The sequence below is a fragment of the Pseudopipra pipra genome, chromosome 3, assembly GCF_036250125.1.
Source record: "Pseudopipra pipra isolate bDixPip1 chromosome 3, bDixPip1.hap1, whole genome shotgun sequence".
NCBI classification, from domain to species: Eukaryota; Metazoa; Chordata; class Aves; order Passeriformes; family Pipridae; genus Pseudopipra; species Pseudopipra pipra.
The window spans coordinates 25,660,029-25,669,232 of NC_087551.1; positions in this window are offsets into that span (position 1 = coordinate 25,660,029).

The following is a 9,204-nucleotide window of genomic DNA, read 5'->3' on the forward strand; positions in this document are numbered from 1 at the left end:
TCCTATCCTAAACTTCCAAAACAAATTAACCCCAAAAAATGATCTTTAATTTCGTGGTTTAAACTGATGTTTGGTGTTGCTGCCTAAGCATTTATGGGAAAGAAATCACATTTCACTGCTCTGTAAAGCAATCAGGTACTTGCTAAGTACAGTTTGAAAACTTGATATAGAGACAGCTTCCAGAATCCCCTCAAAACAGAAAAGTTTCCTCAGACGCCTGAGGTTGTGTCATGTTAGGACCAGCTGCAAAAGAATGTAAGAATCTTTAAACTGAATACAACATCTTTGATAAGACCCCATCCAACTTTACAGAGATCAGGGGGCCTGGGATAAAAGAGTCATTAAATGTGTGTTGGAGAAGTCTCTCAAATTTTTTGAAGCTACCTTCTTTGGAAGCCATAATACACATAGAGAGCAGACTTGGAGAGCTATCTGTAATATATTTAAAATTTTTTCTTCCTTTCTTCATCTATATATTTATTTATTTATGACTGTATATATATATATTTATACCTATAACCTTTTTATGAGTTAGTTTGATTCACATGACTTAAAAAGAGATTTGCAGAGCTATACAAGGATAACATTTAGAGTGAGGATCCCGTTTATATAACAAAATTTCTATCTGCTAAAATACAGACTCTGCTCTGAAGTACTCTAACTACAGAATAGCTAATTCAAAGACATTCAGTTAGATTTACTGGCATAAGCAGAAGAATTTATCCTCCTAGTTTTCTCTCTCTGTAAATATATATATATTTATGTGGGTGAGTGTGTGCGTGCGTGCGTGCATAGATAGATACATAGGTGGATAGATAGATAGATGATAGATAGATGATACATAGATGATAGATAGATAGATTAGATAGATAGATAGATAGATAGATAGATAGATAGATACATACATACATACATACATACATACATACATACATACATACATAATCAGCTACCTAACCAAAACAGACCAAAGAGACAATGACCATATTTACTGAAACCTGTGAAGAATGAGCATAATACAACTGCTGTTGTCCACCTAATCATTAGGATACTGGCTCATTCTGGATTACATATACGCTAGAATCTGTTTTAAACATTTAAAGATGTTATATGCATATATACACTGAAGGCGTCATTAGTTGTTTCTGACCTTACTCTGCCAGAGTAGTAATATAAACCAATCTTTCAAGCAATATAGTCCAACTTAGAAGTTTCTGTGAAATCTTCTCTTCTTATTTTCATTCCTAAAAATACCAAAATGAAAAATGGTTTCAAATTCAAAGTGATAGCAGAATAAAACATACTGAAATGCCTATCAGAATTCATTCTTCATGTAATAGGTTCCAGTGACACTAGAGATAGAGCTGAGGCAAAGTTAACTCACATTATTTTCATGTGAAAAATAATCCTGATTCTTTTGTACTGGCGGATTTTTAACTGTGTTGAGTGTTCACAAACAAAAGCAAAATTATTGATGTGTATATTAAATGACCTTTCACTATAAAAGTGAATATGGGCTATCCTGTTCCATTTTCTTTCACATCAGCTTTCTGTTGGAACTTATTAATTCCCTTTTCTAATGAAAATTAGCCCATTGTGAGTGACAAATGGCTGTTAGAAATTCTGAATACATGTAGTCACAATAAAAATAAAGTTACCATCATTAGAAATGTAAAGGTAATAAAATGCCTCAGGTCAAAAGAGATCATTATATGGGAAGACTTTTTTAACTAGCTGACATATCCCCATGGTCAGCAAGCTTTCATTCCATGGGAGCTGCTTACTGGTGTGTCAGTACTGCTTTCCAATTTGCTCTATGATTACAATTCCCACTAGTTTCCAGGCATTTCTAAATAAGGCCCAACACTTCTTTACATCAAGGTTCCATCTTACATCATGCTCCAGCAATTTTCACTAAAAAAAAAAATAAAATGAGAGGAATATCTGAGAATTCTCTTAGAGCAGAATTTAAATTAAATCTCCTTATTAATGATGTATGGATTTCTTTCATTGTTTAGGAGGCCTGTGAGCAGTTGAAAGAAACAAGAAGGCTTTTAGTAATGGGCACTAACAGCACCATTGTCCTTGCATGGAAACTCTTGGACATTCAGTGTCACAGGGTCAAAAACAATCCAAGCTCCCACACCAAAGCACTCTGTAGAAGGCCACACAGACCTCACAACACTGATTTTTAGAGCTTGGGTGGGTTTCTGTGAGTGACATGTTAAGTTCAGTATTGAGAGGTATAAAAGAAATTAATTTTTGTTAAATTTTACAGTTATTCAGACTTCTCAAGTCCATTTTTGATTTTCTGAGTTAGGTTGGAACTCTGATAGGAACCAGGTAAAGCGTGAATTGGAATTATTATGAGACAGCCTTCTTTTCTAATGATTTTACTTCTGGCACATTCTCTGTCAAGCACTGGGCATAGTGTTGCTGCCTTGCAAATAATTGGGATAGAAATCATGGAGGTAAACAAAGCAGGGGAGGGGGGAGAGAAAACAGGACTAGGAAAGGAATTTATTTGACTTCATGAACTTTATGAACTGTTGCATTTAATTGCTAAGAAAATATTTGAGTCTCTTTTTGTCTGGTTCCCCTCTCCCTTTCCTAGCTTCTGCAATGTGTGACCTGGATGGATGTTTTAAATTGCAGATGGCAGTCAAAGAAGCCTCATGTACTTCAGAGGGAAGCTAACTCCATATCCCTGCATAACTGCTAAATAAACTAAATTCTGCATTTTGCTGCATATGTGCAGGAAATATATATCAGGTACAGGTTATAGAAGTATATTGATTAATACAAATACACCTCCAGAATATGTACAAGTGCTATAGCATGGAATTGTTGCGCTGTCACAAAACACATAATTTATAGTGTTTTGTTGTGTCAGTGAAAATAATCTGAAAACCTGAGCCCCAAATGTTGCCAATATGTCAAAATATTATAAAAACTTATTTTCAAAAAAGTATGCTGCCTCATTCTCACTGCTGTCAGAGATATGTAATAGGATGGGAGAAATAAAACGTTTTTCATGCATAAAATATACATCAATATTCCTGTTCAGAATGCATGTAGAGCACAATGTATTTTTCTGAAGTTTACCTTCTCATTCATGAGGAAGTTTTACTTCTCACCTGACTTCACAACTCCAGCAAGACTTTCTTTTCAGTCTTTACTATTACCTTATCACAAACTTTACCACATGAATTTGAGAGAGTATTTTTTGTTTTCTGGGGGTTCAGAGGTATTTCTCAAAACATAAATTTTTTTTCAGTGTCACACCAGAACCGCACAGGAGGCATTCAGAAGAAATAGGAGCAAAGTTGGAAACTGAGGACGTCCATTTTTGACTAATGTTTTAAAGTAAAGAAAGTTTACCTCGAGTTTTGAGTGAAACTAATAGTAAACCACAGCAGTTCTGTTAGTGTTTTGTACAGTGATGTTCCTAGATTAGAAGCAAAATTTCTTTGTGAGGGGGCTAACAATACTGCAGGGGGCCATCTTGCTTCACTGAACTGGAACATCCAGTCTTTTGAAAGCACTCACACATTAGGTCGTAAGATTACTCTCACTATAGCAACCCTCTCCACTACAATCCTTTTCTTTTTTTTTTTCCCTGATTCTTTTGGTTTTTTTTTTTCCTTTTTAAAAAGACTTTTTATAAATTAGCTCTGCCACTATCTATTATCTTCCTCAACACTCTCTATCCTTTCTCTTTCCAAACCTCCTTACTGTTGCACTCAGTTAGAGCTCAGTTTTTTTCAATGTTTGGTTTCTGAACTTCAGTTTTTACATGGAGGGGTTTTTTAATAGAATGTGGTGTTCTTTATCCTGTAATATCAGTAAAATGTCAAAATAAAAAATTCAGGGTACCTCTTGATCATTTTGATACTCACTTTCTCTGAGAACTAGGCTTTGTCTCTATGACCCTCTGGTTGAGTCATGAGGCAGTTGTGAATGAAAAGTAGACACTATGAATAGTTTGAATCTCATATATCTGATGAAACTGCTGCATTGTTGAAGGGATCAGAGTAACATTAATCAGTTGGTATAAGAGACGAGAAAACCTAAATATCGATGAACAGCTATCTCTCCAGGTAAAAACACCTTAAACAGCAGCATGACTGAAGTGTAGGGAGGAGAAAAGATAGATCTTCAAAAACTCTTTGAAAAGCCAAAGAAAGCTGTTTGGGCCTGACCAGATGCATGGAAACTTCAGCGCTCTTGGCTCCCATACTCATATCCAAATTCAGCTGCCTGCTGAGTGGGGAATACGAGACTCATCTTGCATGAAGACTTATTTGCAGCTGATCAGTGACCAGATTCATAGGGGCAATTGAGTACTGTCCTGATTATACCTGTTCCTGAATATTAATGATCCTTCATTCTATAGAGATTCTTCAAAGGCAAAAAATAGGTCAGAGAATACAATATATATTGTTTCTATTTTTGACACAGAAACACAAAAAGGCTATAAGGACAAATTTATAGCAAAACACATTAGATACAGTTTGAGAAAGACTGGTTATTTCAAAAGGTGAGATCCACTATAAATATCTAACACAGTGCAGCTTATCCAAATAAAGATTTATCTTTTCTCCAACCTTTCTAGCTGGCAAGTGAAATCCTGTTCAAGAAACTGTGTTAAAAGAACAAGCCAGAAATGTTGGGAGCAGTGTTTGTTTTAACTGAAATATGTGCTGCATGCCTAACCCCAGTACAGAAAGTAACAGCCTAGATTAAACAATGCACCTAAGAAGAGGATTTCTAGACCTCAGTCACTGTAGGAAGGGAGGGCCATTATCTTAGTGATGAAGTCTGCTTTTGTCCCTGGAGAAATAAAAAAATGAGTTAGCCAACTATATATGAGCTGGGTTTAGGTCGCTGACGCTTGATTGGGTGTTGACAGAAGCTGGGAAAAGGAGGAGGAGGCTTCCTTGGCTTGAATTGCATGTCCTGCCAAAGCTATTTTGAAACTAAGTTGGAAATTTCCTTGCAACACCATATGTGATAACAAAAGTGACCTTATAGGCAAAATATTTCACTTGGTGCCTCAGGAACCCAGACGGCGCTCTTATAGCTCAGTATAAAAAGTAAAAGAAAGAAACAGTGTTTCACACTCTGCGGAACTGCACAATGCTATGAAGACTTAAAAATATTTAATCGTCCATCGTCAATATTCAGTATTAAGGCACCATGGATAAAATTTCTAGTGTATTCCTCATTTCATTCTTCTTTTATGCGATCTTTCATCAAAGGACTGAGGAAACAGAAATGGCCCTTTTAGCAAGACCAATACAATCTAATTTGGGGCCAGTATTATTAAACTGAAAGTGTCCTTCACAGCAATAATTTTTAAGTTGCTCTCTATGTGCAGGGAGTATTTTCTTCACTACGGCTTTTTCTTGCTTCACGTATTAATATGCCTGATCAGGAATCACTGTTTCTTTTCCATAAGAACAATGCACTGAAATGAGGTGGCTGGTACAGCTGGCTCAGCCATCAGCCAGTACAGCCCAGCGTAGCAGGAGTGGGGTAAGCAGGAACACTTGTCACTTTACAGAGGAACTGCCACTGCATGAGTCCGACTTGCCCCCATTCCCATCCATAAGGTAGCTCCATCAGTCCCTGATATAGTCCACAGATTTTAAACTATACTAGAGCTGGCACTGGCAAATGCTTGTTGCTTCCATGTGAAGAACAGTTTGGTGATGTCAAACCACTTCCTAAAATAGGAGCCATACAGCTCAGAGTGATATCTAATTGGGCAGTGTAAGAGGTTTATGAACTGTACAGAGTGATTTATCTATTAACCCTAGGGGTAGTCCATGGCAGATGACTCTTCAACAGCGGGAAAGGCAGTGTCAGAAAGATTGCTGCCCTGCACTGGGGACTCTTTGGTACTGGTTCTGAGGCTGAACAGAGGTGCCAGTGACAATGTTACATTCAGAGAAAGAAATGTTAAAGCTCCAGTTAATAAAGGCTGCTGATGTCGGAGTCAGTCAGCTTTGGTCAAGCAATAAACTTGGAAGCCTTTTCCCCCAAGGGCTTCCCTTTTTGTCTCTAAAACAAAGGAAAGTGAAATGAAAACAAGAGATCCAGACTATATAGCAATGCATTATGTGACTAAGATAGCTGTTGCTCTGATACTTTTCATTTTGTAGCCCCGTCTATTCTGGAGGAAAAGCCTAACTCTGCCTACCAGACCTTTGCTTTTGATAGCTAGACAGGGCAATATATACTAGTATGATATTCTTTAGCCCTGTGAACCTACCCACATGTGATAGGAAGTCTGACCTGCCAACAATATATAGTGTTGGAAAAACATTTACTATTTATTTACCTCTACTAGCAAAAAAGAATGGTGGGAGTAGTTTGACTAACTCTATTGTTTAGGTACTCATTCATTGGGTGCTTAGTTACTTTTAACACTTCCAAAAGTGCAGTAAGTTATTTATGAAAGATTCCAGCTTCAGCAAAGATGCCCTCCAGCCCTGAACTTACAGCTATTCATGCCCTAGTGTTTTAATGAAAGCCAGGCAAATATCTAACAGGGCTGGGTTGAGGTAGCTGGGGGGGGAGGTTTATATTAAAATGCAATACAACACCAAAGACAGCAACAGAGACTAAACAAGAGGAAAGTCTTCCCTCACTGCACTCATTTAGCAAGCACATGGAAATAATTGTTGGCCCAGAGACACATATCCATAATTCCCATTGTGCTTCAAGAGCCAGCATACCAGCCCTGTGCACCCTTACAGAGCTCTCTGAGCATTGGAATGCAAATCTGCACACCAAGCATCGGGATTTGCGTAGTCGGTATTCTCACAATGAGCAACATTATCAACTAGAACAAGGCTCCCAGACCACGTCAGCAGCCATGGAGCTTGCAGGAGTTCATCAGCATGGGAAAGACTTGTAAGCAAAGCAGCTCTCCTGTATTTAAAATAATTTATTTACTATACACATTTGATGAAGGCTGATTTTAATCTAGTGTGTTAAAGTAAGGAGGTGCTTGTTGAAACAAGTAAGGGGCGCCTCAAAAAATTCAATAACATGTTGCTGATATTTTGATAGAAATTAGTTTTAAAAAGTTCATGGATAGTTCAAATAAAATTTTGTGTTGCTTTTGACTAAGTCGTAAAACGGCCAAAGCCAAGAAGTTTCTTCTATGAGCTTCATCAAGGAACTGAAGAAGACTCAAAGACATGTGCCATGTCAAGTTGCTTCTCAGCCCATAAGCCAGACCACTTGAGGTGACAAAAGCAAGCAAGTAGGTGACAGGGCTGGGGGTGGGGAGGAGGGAAAGGCAGTGATCCTCAGCCCCTACTGGGGAGCATGCTGTCCAAGCTTTCGTCTTTCTCCACACATGGATGACAGCCGGCAATGGCTCTCCATCTCCATCCCCAGTGGCATTGCCTCCCTACTGTTTCCTGACCCCACATGCTCTATGTCATGGTTGCATTGGTAGCTCACAGATCAGACTGCCACACTGCCTGGGATTGTGGGAGAGGAGAAAGACATAACTTTATAAGAGAAATGAGATGCTGGGTTAGCTACCGGGGACCCAGTTTCATAAATCGAAGCATAAAATGCCACAGGTTTTTATCCTCATCTCTTTTGCTGAAGGCAACCAAGACAGCCTGTTTTATCATTTAGATTCAAAACCAAACATTTAATAGTCTGAGGTTAAATTTTGGTTGGGGTCATGGAAAATTACTGTTTTGATTTGAAAAAGGGTTCTGGAAAATACTCAAATTTACATCCTCAGCCCCAAAATTCATTATTGTAAACAACACTCAGTTAAGAGGACTGTGTGAAAATCAGCACTTTCACGTTCAACAGGGTCTCTCAAACAGGGATCCTTTACTGACGCTGCCAAAACAAGTGACAATTGGGAGAGCATAGTAACAATAATTAATGAAAACAGAAGATACATATTCTGACCCAGACTCCTATATGCTTATTTGAGGAAGAAAGAGACTAATTACTATGAATTTAGGCCTTTAGCTCTTCTGTTATTTTCTTGCTCTGGAATAAAACCAGAAGGATCATGAACAAAATGGCTTTGCTAAATTCAGATTAATGACTGAAGTCAGTGCATGAACCAGTTAGACTCACAGTAGGTGCATTTGAAAGGTGTCAGTGGAAGACTGAAAAACTCTTTTTCACAGAATCACAGAAATAATTTCTAGATTGATAGGGAAATAATTGATCTTAGAGCCAGAATTCTACTTTCACTGTTCCTTTTCACATCACACCCTTTCAAAACAGAAATTAAAAACTGGAAGAAATCAGTTAATACCATATATATTTATATGTAACAAAATAGAATTTTAAAATTACCACACGGAACTAGGTGCATGTGGAAATATAAAAATAAAAGTACTGATGCTTTTTTAGCAGAAAACAACTCAGGAAGATAAAAATGTAAGGTTTTATCATCCTATCTGACAAAAGGAGAAACGTCACAATGAATTCTTCTCGTAAATTTTTAGCATTGAGACTATTTTCAACAACTAATAAGATGCAAAAGCAAAAGCAGAGTGCAACTGCTTGTTTTCTCTCACATACCTTTACTTTGCTGTTACTGCTGTTGCCTCACTCTCTAGATCATAAAATGGAGCTGTTTATAACTCAGAGCTGGGACATATCATCAGTGCCTTAAGTTTTCTTGACACAGGACTCCAAGGGATAGTTTTACCACATCATTCATAGCCCTTTCTTACTGGTGTTGCACTGTGATTTGAAAATAATAAAATGAAAAATTTCTGTAGTAGAAATGTACAAAGTGAGTCACAACCAGAATTTAGCTGTCAGAAATGATCCCAGGACCAAAAAGATGGGCTCTGAGCCTAAAGCTGTGATCTCAGAAGAGTATGGTAGCATGCACTTCAGAACACACAATCAGGCTGTTTGCTGAGAAGCGCTGAACTCCAGCCTCTAGTAACATGCCCTTACAAATGATTTATTGTACTTTCTACTGTTTATAAACAGAGCACATGGAACAAGACAGGTTTAAGATTGTGTGGAGAAACAGACTAGTAAACAATATAGCTAAGACGTGCTCCACTATCTGGAGAAGAACTAGAACAAAGTTAGCAGTTCAAGTTTGACTAGTGATAAAGCAGTATGGTTACCTGTAATCAGAAAAAAAAGTCATAGTTAATTTTTTGTTTTCTTCTTTGCTTCCTAGATAAA